The sequence below is a fragment of the Orcinus orca genome, chromosome 8 (assembly GCF_937001465.1).
Source record: "Orcinus orca chromosome 8, mOrcOrc1.1, whole genome shotgun sequence".
Classification (NCBI taxonomy): domain Eukaryota; kingdom Metazoa; phylum Chordata; class Mammalia; order Artiodactyla; family Delphinidae; genus Orcinus; species Orcinus orca.
In genome coordinates, this window is record NC_064566.1 from 65,154,415 (window position 1) to 65,169,485 (window position 15,071).

General features: G+C 37.8%; 1 protein-coding gene and 1 long non-coding RNA gene across 9 annotated transcripts in view; one reads left to right on the forward strand and one right to left on the reverse strand.

Moving 5' to 3' along the window:
* Positions 1-15,071, reverse strand: part of GRM5 (glutamate metabotropic receptor 5) — a 555,933-nt gene that overhangs the window by 244,106 nt on the left and 296,756 nt on the right. The gene's annotated exons all lie outside the window — the stretch shown is intronic.
* LOC117202151 (uncharacterized) overlaps positions 1-15,071 on the forward strand; it is a 268,363-nt gene that overhangs the window by 240,012 nt on the left and 13,280 nt on the right. The window lies entirely within an intron of this gene.

Sequence of the window (15,071 nt, forward strand, 5' to 3'; positions counted from 1 at the left end):
CTGAGCCTGCGCGTCCGGAGCCTGTGCTCCGCAACGGGAGAGGCCACAGCAGTGAGAGGCCCGCGTGCCGCAAAAAAAAAAAAAAAAAAGAGCCTGTGACTGATAGCGTTTGGGAACCAGATGTATGTGCTGGATGATCAGAGAGTGACATCGTAGGTGGAGTCTAGGTTCCCTAAATTAACATTTAATAAGATAACAGTATGTGAAAATAAATGAATTCTATAATATACTCATAAACTGGTATCATATTTTTGAGATTCTACATTCAATGTGTACATTCAAAGTAAACCTATCTTAATCTATCACTGCTTTTATAACACGAGTTATTCACTCTAATGAAATCATCTCATTATATAACGCTAAGAAATATATTAAATTTAGTCACATTTTTTTAAAATGTTGATGTTCACCACATTCTCACCCTTGTCTCATGGGCTTTTCCTGCATTTGCCTAAAAATAACTGTTACTTTAACAGTGAAATGAAATCTCTCAGCTTCCCCGGCTCTCTATGGGCAGTGGCAGTAAACTTAGCCTGAAAATGTAGTTTTGCCAGCATTTCATTTTGCCGGAAAATGAAATAAAACAAGTGCTCAGGGTAAACATTTTCCATGTCCATTAACTTGTTTGATTTCGCACGGGTAAAACTTTTATTTTGTTCCCTGTCACTTCTTACCTGTCTCTATTCATCCCTGCCAGCTTTATTTCCACACAGCAGTCCGTAATAGTAGCCTGCCCAGAGGCTATTCTTAGTCCGGTCTTAGTTCTCTGGACCCTGAGTCAAGAAGAATCTGGAAGTAGCTTGGGGCCTCCTTGCCTTTGACAGGTAAACAAGGTCTGAAATGTGTCTGCTCTCCCCACGCCCAGTATCCTGGGTATGGAGGCAGGCCCTGGGTGTACACTGAGCTGCAGCTTCACACTACCACGAACACCCATCTGTGTGTGCTTCTGTCTTTCCCCTAGTTTATAGCTGGAAAACAGTTCATCATTTTTTCACCCTATTCTCAAATCTGCAAAGTCATAATGTCAAAATGTCAGACTGTGCAGGTGATATAGCCTGGGGTAATGCCATTCTCCATCCTACTGACACACGATACGCACAACCAGCCACAGGCTCTAACCCACAGTCCAGAGGGGGGTACACTTGCTAAACTGTTTGATAACCAAATTCAAAAGACACAACTATTAATTACTTTTACGCCTAGAGTGACCATGCGGCCTAGTTTTCCTGTGATATTTCCCTTCATGCCTGTTCTCCCAGAGTGATAATACGTTTGAGCACTCTCAAAGTTGTACTGATTTAGACAACAAATTGTGGTCACTCTACTTATGTCCTTAGAAAAACCTCTTCACCTCTCTTAAGCCACAATCAAAGGGACTGAACACTATGATTTCTAAAGATCCTTACAGTTCTAACATTCTACAAGAAATAAAGCCCACCTCAAGTATATAGAAAAATAAACAAGGAATTCTGAAAACCAAAACCAAAACAAAACTTTCCTGAAATCCGCCCATCCCGAGTAATAATATGAAGTTTGCTTTAATTTTGGATTCATAGACTAACTTTTCAGGGATTTTGTGTTTTCACGTGCAGACTGATTTTATGTCTACCCGACCTTACACAGGTGAAGAAAGATAAGTTCTGATGGCCCTGGAGACTTATTTGCTCTCTGTCTCTTGCTTGGCAACGCTTAGCAAGAAGCTAGATGTACAGGTCTGATCAGCTCAAAGACAGAACAAGCTGATTCCTGTAGCTCCACTCTGAAGGTCCCCTTTCCAACAAGGCTGTTTCCTCAACCAAGAAGCTTCTGTTATTACATAGTGGAGTTGATGTTCCCTGCTTTCCTTTCCAATTTTCTTACAAATATGTGAGTGTGAAGAACACAGGGTCCTGCTTTGCCAGCATTTTTTGTGGTGCCTTCAGTTGGCCCACTCAGGCATGTTTCTCTGCAGGATAACAATGGATGGGGAAACTGTACAATTTTCTGATCCTCTGTCATTAAATCCCCTTGCATGGCAACAATATAATACACCACGGCAAAACTGGAGTGGTCCTTTCATGGTATCAGTAGTCATTCCATCGGGATGCAAAATTATTTATCATCAATATACCGAGAATGAGGCAGCACAGTTTAACAAGAGTACTGGAAAAACTCTGGCCCCTTTCCCAAGGCTCCCATGCATGTTGAGGCTGTGCAGTCTTGTCGTGTAGCCTCCACATCTGTCTGTTCATCTAGGAAATAAATGCACTGGAGAGATCAAACTAAATTCTGGCCCATTAAGCTACCTAAATAAATTGATGGTGGAATCCAGGATTTTAAAAAGAGAAAGCCACTAGAGAAGGAGAGAATATGAATCCCAGATATTATGTCTGGATATGAGCCTGCAATTTCAAGTTCAAGTTGTGAAAAAAATTCACGTCTGCTAAGAGAAGAGTCAGTTCTATAAAATGCTGCTTCTTATGTTCAGATACAGATTTCGTTATGGAGGGCTCCTTCAGACAGTTCAGTACCATTAGGGTGCACCTCTAGGTCTCAGCCTTGTCACAGGCAGAGTTAAGAGCTGAATAGACCCTGCAGGTCCAACCTCCAGAACTAAGTTGAAGTAAGGAATGGTGTCTTTCTCGGGAAGCCCCAGTGTCTTACATCCAGGAGGTATTTAACAGATACTTAAATGTTGATGAAACCTGATGAAATTTAGGGGCATGTAACATATAGAAGAGGTTTAATATATGTTCAGTTCTTTCACATCTTTTCTTTTTTCACGAAAAGACTGAGCCTCAGATATTTCACAATGCCTATAACTGGTAAAGCAAGAATTACTGTTTTTTAATTCCACGTGTAGTGATCTGTCTTCTATACTGATATGGGAGTATTGAGGCATATCATACGAGGCATGTCAACAAGAGGAAAGCTACATGAGAGACTTGTACAGAACGTATTTTATTCCAGGTCTGTGGAAACTAAAAGGTGGGGGGCATCTTGTCATGATTTTAGTCTCTAATCTTCTTTAACATCAAGCTATACTACAGGGTACATGTTCCTTTTTAACAGATTTTAAAAGACTAAATGAAATTCAGCTTGAAAATAGTTTTAATGTTATGAAGTTGTATCTGGGAGCTTTATAAATGGGAGCAGCAGTTATGTTATCCCCAAATTGCACAGTTAGTTACTATGTCCATGAACCTTTCAAACAAAGGTAACTATACAAATGAGCTACTACCAGAGACACTGGTTTTAATTCACGGAGAATTTCTAGTGTTTGCTTTTGACACAGGAGTATTTTCATTGGAAACTTTTGTTTTCCTTCTACTAATAACAAACAATACAGACCAGAAGTTCTAACTGCTGTTGCATAATTAGTATCTCCACAGTCTTGGTTTGCCCAGCATGACTGAATTTAAGCCTGTTGTCCTGGCATAATTACTAATAGCACTTTCAGAAGTGAAAGTGGTCACCCTAAGGTGTGCTGGCTGGCTCATCTTGAGACATGGATCCTCTCAGCCTTGGGCAGAGCATGAGCCAGACACTTCCAGCCATCTGTGTATGCATTATGCCGGGTAAACATTACCATTTTTCTCAATGTGCTACGGCATTAATATGGTTGACGCACCAACTGGACAGTGCAGGGCTAGGCAAAGAAAAACTACGGCCCAATTGCAAAAAAAAGGGCACAGGAGAAATGTAATGGATTTGTTACTTTCCCCGAGAAACTCTAAGGAATTAGGGACCTATATTTCAAAGTTTATTTGGGGAGTTATAATACTCTAATCAACAATGCTAGTTTTCAAACCAAGCTCATAGATACAGAGAACAGATTGGTAGTTGCCACAGGCAGAGGGTGGAGTTGGGAGACATGGGTGAAGGGGGTCAAAAGGTACAAACTTCCAGGTATAAAAGAAGCAAGTCATGGGGATATACTGCACAGTGTCATGGCTCTAGTTAACAATACTGTATTGCACATTTGAAAGTTGCTAAGAAAGCAGACCTTAAAAGTTCTCATCATAAGAAAAAAAAAATTTAACTATGTAAGGTGACAGGCGTTAACTAGAATTATTGTGGTGATCGTTTTTCAATGTATACAAACATTGAATCATTCCGTTATACATGTGAAACTAATATAATGTTATATGTCAATTAGACCTCAATTTAAAAAAATTACACAAGTCACAACACTGCTGGTTTTTCAATAATAAAAGAGAATTTGGAATCATGAACTTAGGTTTGAATCTTGACTATTGACATGCTCTTTGGCAATTTACTTGCCCTTTCTTTTTTTTTTTTTTGCGGTACGCGGGCCTCTCACTGTTGTGGCCTCTCCTTTTGCGGAGCACAGGCTCCGGATGCGCAGCCTCAGCGGCCATGGCTCACGGGAGCATGTGGGATCTTCCCGGACCGGGGCACGAACCCGTGTCCCCTGCATTGGAAGGCGGACTCTCAACCACTGCGCCACCAGGGAAGCCCTTTGCCCTTTCTAATTCTTGGTTTCCTTGTCTATTAGATGGGCCTAATTTTAGTTATCTTATAGGATTATTATGAGGATTAAAATCACACATCAAGAATCTAATACCAAACACTCAAATTGATATTAATAATTATTGTCAAATGATACCTGGGTGTGTTATTCCAATAGAACTTACTACACTAACAATGAATGTTCTTGCTTATTTTCCACCATAGGCTGTAACCTTCTTGAGGGCAAAGATGGTCTTATTCATCCTAGTATCCAAGAGACAGCAATGATGATTTTGATTCATGGTATGCTGTTAAACAAATGTTTTGAAAGAAAGGTTAAACAAGAAGTAGAAACCTTAGTTTACATTCCTATCTTCTGTGTGAATTTGCTGCACATCTTTGGAAGATTTCCTTCTCTGGACTTCAGAACAAATGTATTCATTATTTTAATAATTTCCATCAAACTGAACAATATTAATTATCAATAATTAATTAAATTACATGAATTAATCCAATTGCAAAAATGCCATATATATATATATATATTTTTTTTTTTTTTTTTTTTTTTTTTGCGGTACACGGGCCTCTCACTGTTGTGGCCTCTCCCGTTGTGGAGCACAGGCTCCGGACGCGCACGCCCAGCGGCCATGGCTCACGGGCCTAGCCGCTCCGCGGCATGTGGGATCTTCCCGGACCGGGGCACGAACCCGTGTGCCCTGCATCGGCAGGCGGACTCTCAACCACTGCGCCACCAGGGAAGCCCCATATATTTTTTGATCAGTTAAATAAACCCACTTTACTTTTAGGAACTAGAACATACATCACTTTAGAAGTGGATACTTCTAAATACTTAATATTTTTTAATTTAGGAAAAAACTATTTACATGCACAAGGGTATTTGTTCTAGCACTGCTTATAACAGTTAGTAAAAATAACCTATATCTCCAGTGACAGTAAAATGATTAAGGTAAATAGGTTTAGCTACATGATGTAATATTTTGCTGTCACTGAAACCAATATATAAGAAAAACCATAACACACAGAAAAATCTTAAAAATATTAAAGTGATAAAAAGTGGTATGCAGAATTCATAATTATAATATTTTTGAAACATGCATATGAAAATGAATAAACTAGAATGAAGAAAGTTGGAAATTTTATCTAGTGAAAATAGATTTTTAAAAATTCAGTTATTCAAAGAGTAGTTTTGAAGCAAAAGACTGTAAGCTATTACTAACATTTGAAATCATAGGGCATTTTTGAAATGTTTAAACTCATGTTTCTGTATTTTTATAGTATTATCGTTTTATTATTTGTATTTTAGCATAATTATAAAATCTCTTCTGAATATAAAACGTAAGAATAGAGTATAAAAAGACTTATTATATCATGTAAAGCTGGTAACCTAAGTATTATGTTTCAACATTTGTGCAATAAATGGGTATTTAAGATATGTTATAGATAAATCAATGGTCAGAACCTCAGTAATATGGTGTCCTCTGGTTCCTGAATTGCATTTCACGGGCTGCCTTCCCTAAATTTGCACTATAATAAAATATTCATCCACTTCCAAGCCTTTACTTAAAACTGCCCCATATATTGTTTGGGATAGCTGAGTAGCAAATGTATTAGTGATAGAGCTGCTCATAAGAGGACTCTTTTTCACTTCCACCATCTGCCTCTGCAAATGTGAAGATCTCTGAGTTCACTATTCTTGATTGGTCAATTTAAACATGAGCAACTATTTCACAGTTAAGAAAGCAACGCTCATACCTGCAGACTACTTTTACTTCTCTGAATGTTGTACCATATGATCCTGCAGTTCCCCTCCTGGGCATATATCACGCACTCCCATGTTCACTGAAGCACTACTTATAATAGCCAGGACATGGAAGCAACCTAAATGTCCATCGACAGATGAATAGATAAAGAAGATGTGGTATTGATACATATATACGATGGAAAATTACTCAGCTATAAAAAGGAATGAAGTAATGCCATTTGCAGCAACATGGATGGACCTAGAGAATACCATACTAAGTGAAGTAAGTCAGACAGAGAAAGACAAATATCATATGATATCACTTATATGTGGAATCTAAAAACACGATACAAATGAACTTATTTACAAAACAGAAACAGACTCATAGACATAGAAAACAAACTTATGGTTACCAAAGGGGAAAGGTGGGGGGGGGGTGCGAGAGAAAACTTAGGAATTTGGGACTAACGTATACATACTACTATATATTAATATAAAATAAACAACAAGGACCTACTGTATAGCACAGGGAACTATACTCAATATTTTGTATACTCAATATTTTGTAAGGTGTAATTGCTTTGCTGTACACCTGAAACTAACACAAAGTTGTACTGATAAATCAACTATATTTCAATAAAAAATAAATTTTTAAAATGCAAAATAAATAAATAACATAAAGTAGCCAGTGTTTTATGCCACAACCTTCACTTCCACCTCATAATACAGTACCTCTCTACTTAATGTACCTCTCTATTTACAGTACCTTGTACCTCTCTACTTAATGATATTGACATCATCCTGTCCAAAATCCTTCCATGGCTCCTTACTGACGACTGGATGAAATTACATTTTGTCACTGTTTTCAAGACCTTTTTCAATGAAACTTTAATACCCACCTCCCACTTATCTCCTACAAATTCCTCATGCGCCACAATGAACCTCTCACTGAAATTACCTGCTCTGGGCTCTTTGGTAATGCCCTTGTTACCCCGAGACTTCCCTTCTTCCCCTAAATTTACGTGTTTTGATTCCAGATATCATTCAAAGTGCAGCTAAAATGCTGCCTTGTTCATGAAGTATTTTTATTCCCGTCAGAAAAGATTTCTTGATTTCTAACCTTCACCTAGAGTTAAACATTTCATAGCATTTAGCACCTTTTACATTGTCATTTTATATCTTTTACTAGACTATTCATTCCTGGAGTATAAACCCCTATGATTGCTTTATGTAACTATGACAGAAGTAGAACTAGTACCCTTCTTGGCATATGGTAAATAAGTTGACTTATAAAAATCCCCCTAGTAATACAAATAATTCTCATGTAACCTTCACCCAGATTCCCCAAGTGGTAACAGGTTACATAAGCAAGTATAATATTCAAGACCAGGGAATTGACTTCAATTCTAAACTGATAACTAGTCTACTGAGTTTTTTCAACGTTTTTCAATTTCCCCACTAAAGACCTTTCTCTGGACAAGGATCCAATCTAGGATCGTATACAGCATTTAGTTGTCATGTCACCTTAAGTTTCCTTTAAGACAGATCTTCAGTCTTTTATGTTTCATGGCTGTCACTTTTGAAGAATACTGGCCAGTTGTTTTGTAGAATATTGCTCAGTTTGGGTTTGTCTACATTTCTTCCTGATTAAATTTAGATTGCATACTTTTGGTAAGAATACCACAGAAGTTATTTTGAGCCCTCCTAGGGAATCATATCAAGAGGCACATGATATTGATATGTCTCATTATTAATGATGTTCATTTTGATGTTCATCACTTGGTTAAGATGATTTTTGTCTGGCCTCTCTGATATCAAGTTACTGTTTTCTCCTTGGTAACAGCTAAGTACATTGTAGAGAGATGCTTTCAGAATATGAAAATATCCTATTTCTCATTATTTTAACACACAAATTTTAGCATCCACTGATGATACTTGCCTGAAACAATTATTACTATGATGTTTACCAGATGATGATTTTTTTTTCTATTTTCATCACTCTTTCAACACTCACTAATTCAAATTCTACCATGTGGAGTATCTTTCCACCTCATCCCTCATTTACTCATATTCAATTATTTAATTCTACTATTTATTCATGAATATTTTCCACTTAAAATTTCTAATAGAATTAAATATATGTTGAAGCAACACATATATTTTTAGAGACTATATGGTTAGGATTCAGATGGGTACTCTTCTGAATGTCCCATACATTTCAACTCATTAATCTTCAAAGTAACCCTATGAGGTAGGTAATATTTAAAGATGAGGAAATTGAGGCACAGGAAACTTATATAACTTGCCCAAGTCATTCAGAGTTAGGATTAGAACCTCAGCAGTCTGGCTCCAGAGCCCATGCTTTTAACCAAAATACTACATTTCCTCTAATAAGGCTTGGTGAGAATCAGGAGGAATTTTCTTTTTCTCTCTCCTGTCATTCACATGTCTGTAGCCAAGATCAGTAAGTGCATAAGGCCTGCTAGGATCTCAGTATCATGGGACCAAGAGGCAGAATTTGCTCACAGGGTGAGGGACTTGGCAAGTTGGAGGATGAAAATCTAGCTGTACAGGTAGATCCTAGCAAGGATGGTAAAGCAATCAGAGATACAACAGGGGATGGTCTCATCGTGTCCCATATATGTTCTATTGGTAGTATCTTCCTGCTGTGCTGTCTTAACAAGGCTCATTGCTGTAACTGATCAGGAGTGTGTACCTGGGTGTGGAGTGTGAGAATGGCTACACCTGTGGCAGTTAATGAGTTAAATCTAGAAGGCAGACTGAGAATTGGGAAACTAGGCAGCAACCACTTACACTTAAGAGGAGTTCAGTGATAAGTAATTCAATGATATTTATGATGAAAAGACTTAATATCCAAGTCTAGAAATAGGGCTAGTCAAAACTAGGTGAGATCAATGGTCTGGAATATCAGGCAAGCAATTAGGCACACTAGAGAGTAGAGAATGAAAACAAAATTTCAGTCCCACACCTGGGCCAGCACAGGAGGAGAAAAAGGAACACTGTAACTTGGAAACCACAAAACCTTCAAGGCACCTGTTTCTGGTAGGTGTCATGGCGCAGTAATTTCACAGCCAGAGTTTGGCTTGGGGTGATCAGACTTCACACTAAACTTCTTTTGGTGGGGCTGAGACTGCTGAGTTTCTTATTGAATCTGCCAGGAAATGACTCAAGAACTGGATATAGTTGAACCTATAGATGGGGCTCTTTCATTCAGTTTTTCTTACATTCATGCATTCACTCTATATCAAGTGCCTACAGTGAGCCATGCATAAATGCAGGGAATAGACCATGATCAAGATGTGATCTACACCCTCAAAAAATTCATATTCTAGTGAGGCAGTGCTCCAGTAATAAACACAGAGTGCACATAGGAGGGAATAGAGACTCAAACTTGTGGTGGTGTGTCTGGGTAGGAGGGTTAAGAGAAGATTTCATGGAGGAAATAGATCCAGCTGTGAGGATAATCGAGCCTGAGAAATTGAGACAAGCACCCACAGAAGCACACACTTGTTATAAATGCAAAGACATTAAAAAAAATGAAGTGGCCCAGCAAGCAAGATGACTACCTCCGTGAAAGAACATCATCAAGCCACCCCCACTGCCATCTCTGATGAGCATGTTCAGCTATGGTGAAGTGGAAGGAAGGTTAAGCTGTGCAGAGATATTTACAGACCCTTTAATAGCTGTAAAGCATGGCACTGAATGACATTTGTGTAACCCCTTCCCTAATAACAGGGATTAGAGCTGCAAAAGATCTAGGCGGTCATGGAGTTCAATCTCTGGTCATTTCTAATTCTAGACAAGGTATAATAATAATTATTTACATTTGCATAATACTTTATAAAGCACTTTCATAACCATTATTATCTCTTTTGATCTTCACAACAATTTTGTGAGATAAGCAGAAACGATACCATTAAAATCCTTCTTTCCCAGAAGAGTAAAACTAAAGGAGCCAGAAAACTTAATGGTTAGAGAAGAAAAAGTTAGGAAGTAGAGCCAAGTCTGGCATAAAGGTTTCTTAACGTCTCATCCAGCATTCTCTCCATATAACAAAACCTTCAATTTGCCATTTAACCAAGGAGCACTTATACTTTGAAATGGAGAGTCTGATATTCTTTTAGCAACTCCCTATCTATCTACCTTCTCCTCTCTATGGAAAGCTTATGAGGAGAGAGAGTAGTAGCATCATACAGAGAAAGGCTTTCAAAGTGTGACCCCTCTGGAACCCCCCTCTGAGCATCTCCTGAAGAATTTTTGAAAAAGACACATTCTTCTCCTTACATCAGGCTTTCTAACTGAGAATCTGGAGGTGTGAGGAATGCATTTTTAACAAGCCCATCTGGGAATTTTGATGCACACTGAAATTTGAGAACTGCTTCTACAAAGATTTGGAAGATCTGTCATCATAAAACCCCTCCCCTCAATCAGAATAGATGAAGCAGAAGAAAGGTGAGGAGGAAGTACTCAGTTTCTACCGGAGACGCCTTAGCTCTTCCACAAATTCCATCAACCCTTTTCTTTTGCCTCTTTAAAAAATTTTTGAGATGTAACTGGCATATAACATTGTGTAAGTTTAAGGTGTATAACATGGTAATTTGATGCATTTATATACTGTAATATGATTACCATCATAGCATTAGCTAACACCTCTATCAAGTCACATAATTACCATTATTTTGTGCTGAGAACATTTAATATCTAGTTTCTTAGCAATGTCAAAGTATATAACTCATTATGGTTATCTGTAATCACAATGCTGTACATTAGATCTCCAGAACTTATTTATCTTGTAACTTCAAGTCTGTACCCTTTGCCCGACATCTCCCCAATTCCCTCATCTCCCAGCCCCCAGTAACCACCATTCTACTCTATTTCTAAGAGTAAAACTTTTTTTGATTCCACATGTAAGTGACATCATACAGTGTTTGTCTTTCTCTGTCTGACATCTCATTTAGCATAATTCCCTCATGCTCCATCCATGCTGTCACAAATGGCAGGATTTCCTTCCTTCTTGTGGCTGAATAATATTCCATTGTGTGTGTGTGTGTGTGTGTATGTGTGTGTGTGTGTATGTGTGTGTGTATATACATACATATATATATGTGTGTATATATATATATATATATATATATATATATATATATATATATGAAACATCTTCTTTATCCATTCATCAGTTAATAGACACTTAGGTTGTTTCCATAGCTTGGATACTGTGAATAATGCTGCAATAAACATGGGAATGCAGGTATCTTTTCGATATTCTGTTTTCAACTCTTGAAAAGACATATAAAAACAGGAAGCTTGCTATGCAAATGTTGCTTCAAGAAAACTCTCCTTGGACAGGCCTCTGGTGCTCCAGCCAGGTGTCAGGGCTGTGCCACTGATGGGAAAGCCAAGTTCAGGACAGTGGTCCACAAGAGACCTCCCAGCTCCATGTAATATCAAATGGCGAAAATCTCCCAGAGATCTCCATCTCAGCGCCAAGACCCAGCTCCACTCAACGACCAGCAAGCTACAGTGCTGAACATCCTATGCCAAACAACTAGCAATACCCATTAGCACAGAGGCTGCCTAAAATCATAATAAGGCCACAGACACCCCAAAACACACCACCAGACGTGGACCTGCCCAACAGAAGACAAGATCCAGCCTCAACCACCAGAACACAGGCACTAGTCACCTCTACCAGGAAGCCTACACAACCCACTGAAACAACCTTAGCCACTGGGGACAGACACCAAAAACAATGGGAACTACGAACCTGCAGCCGGTGAAAAGGAGACCCCAAACACAGAAAGATAAGCAAAATGAGAAGACAGAGAAACACACAGCAGATGAAGGAGCAAGGCAAAAACCCACCAGACCTAACAAATGAAGAGGAAATAGGCAGTCTACCTGAAAAAGAATTCAGGATAATGATAGTAGAGATGATGCAAAATCTTGGAAATAGAATAGAGAAAATGGAAGAAACATTTAACAAGGACCTAGAAGAACTAAAGATGAAACAAGCAATGATGAACAACACAATAAATGAAATTAAAAATTCTCTAGAAGGGATCAATAGCAGAATAACTGAGGCAGAAAAATGGATAAGTGACCTGGAAGATAAAATAGTGGAAATAACTACTGCAGAGCAGAATAACGAAAAAAAGAATGAAAAGACTTGAGGACAGTCTCAGAGACCTCTGGGACAACGATAAATGCACCAACATTTGAATTATAGGGGTCCCAGGAGAAGAAGAGAAAAAGAAAGGGACTGAGAAAATATTTGAAGAGATTATAGTTGAAGATTTCCCTAATATGGCAAGGAAATAGTCAATCAACTCCAGGAAGCACAGAGAGTCCCATATAGGATAAATCCAAGGAGAAACATGCCAAGACAAATATTAATCAAACTATCAAAAATTAAATACAAAGAAAAAAATATTAAAAGCAGCAAGGGAAAAACAACAAATAACACATAAAAGAATCCCCATAAGGTTAACAGCTGATCTTTCAGCAGAAACTCTTCAAGCCAGAAGGGAGTGGTAGGACATATTTAAAGTGATGAAGGAGAAAAACCTACAACCAAGATTACTCTACCCAGCAAGGATCGCATTCAGATTTGACAGAGAATTTAAAACCTTTGCAGACAAGCAAGAGCTAAGAGAATTCAGCACCACCAAACCAGCTTTACAACAAATGCTAAAGAAACTTCTTTAGGCAGGAAACACAAGAGAAGGAAAAGACCTACAATAACAAACCCAAAACAATTAAGAAAATGGGAATAGGAACATACATATCGACAACTACCTTAAATGTAAATGGATTAAATGCTCCAACCAAAAGACATAGATTGGCTGAATGGATTCAAAAACAAGACCTGTATGTATGCTGTCTACAAGAGACCCACTTCAGACCTAGGGGCACATACAGACTGAAAGTGAGGGGATGGAAAAAGATATTCCATGCAAATGGAAATCAAAAGAAAGCTGAAGTAGCAATTCTCGTATCAGACAAAATAGACTTTAAGACAAAGACTATTACAAGATACAAAGAGGACAGTACATAATGATCAAGGAAGCAATCCAAGAAGAAGACAAAACAATTGTAAATATTTATGCACCCAACATGGGAGCACCTCAATACATAAGGCAAATGCTAACAGCCATAAAAGGGGAAATTGACAGTAACACAATCATAGTAGGGGACTTTAACATCCTACTTTCACCAATGGACAGATCATTCAAAATGAAAATAAATAAGTAAACACAACCTTTAAATGATACATTAAACAAGAATGACTTAATTGATATTTATAGGACATTCCATCCAAAAACAACAGAATACACTTTCTTCTCAAGTGCTCATGGAACATTTTCCAGGATAGATCATATCTTGCATCACAAATCAAGCCTTGGTAAATTTAAGAAAATTGAAATCATATCAAGTATCTTTTCTGACCACAACACTATGAAACTAGATATCAATTACAGGCAAAATCTGTAAGAAATACAAACACATGGAGGCTAAACAATGCACTACTTAGTAACCAAGAGATCACTGAAGAAATCAAAGAGAAAATCAAAAAATACCTAGACACAAATGACAATGAAAATACAACGACCCAAAACCTATGGGATGCAGCAAAAGCAGTTCTAAGAGGGAAGTTTATAGCGATACAATCCTACATTAAGAAACAAGAAACATCTCAAATAAACAACCTAACCTTACACCGAAAGCAATTAGAGAAAGAAGAACAAAAAAACCCCAAAGTTAGCAGAAGGAAAGAAATCATAAACATGAGATCAGAAATAAATGAAAAAGAAATTGAAGGAAATGATAGCAAAGATCAATAAAACTAAAAGCTGGTTCTTTGAGAAGATAAACAAAATTGATAAACTATTAACCAGATTTATCAAGAAAAAAAGGAGAAGACTCAAATCAATAGAATTAGAAATGAAAAAAGGAGAAGTAACAACTGACACTGTAGAAATACAAAAGATCATGACAGATTACTACAAGCAACTATATGCTAATAAAATGGACAACCTGGAAGAAATGGACAAATTCTTAGAAATGCACAACCTTCTGAGACTGAACCAGGAAGAAACAGAAAATATGAAGAGACCTAAAACAAACACTGAAATTGAAACTGTGATTAAAATTCTGCCAACAAACAAAAGCCCAGGACCAGATGGCTTCACAGGTGAAATCTATCAAACATTTAGAGAAGAGGTAACACCTATCCTACTCAAACGCTTCCAAAATATAGCAGAGGGAGGAACACTCCCAAACTCATTCTACCAGGCCACCATCACTCTGATACCAAAACCAGACAAAGATGTCACAAAGAAAGAAAACTACAGGCCAATATCACTGATGAACATAGATGCAAAAATCCTCAACAAAATACTAGCAAACAGAATCCAAGAGCACATTAAAAGGATCGTACAGTATGATCAAGTGGGGTTTATCCCAGAAATGCAAGGATTCTTCAATATATGCAAATCAATCAACGTGATACACCATATTAACAAATTGAAGGAGAAAAACCATATGATCATCTCAATAGATGCAGAGAAGGCTTTCGACAAAATTCAACACCCATTTATGATAAAAATCCTCCAGAAAGTAGGCATAGAGGGAACTTTCCTCAACATAATAAAGGCCATGTATGACAAAGCCACAGCCAACATCATCCTCAATGGTGAAAATCTGAAACCATTTCCACTAAGATCAGGAACAAGACAAGGTTGCCCACTCTCACCACTATTATTCAACATAGTTTTGGAAGTTTTAGCCATAGCAATCAGAGAAGAAAAAGAAATAAAAGCAATCCAAATCGGAA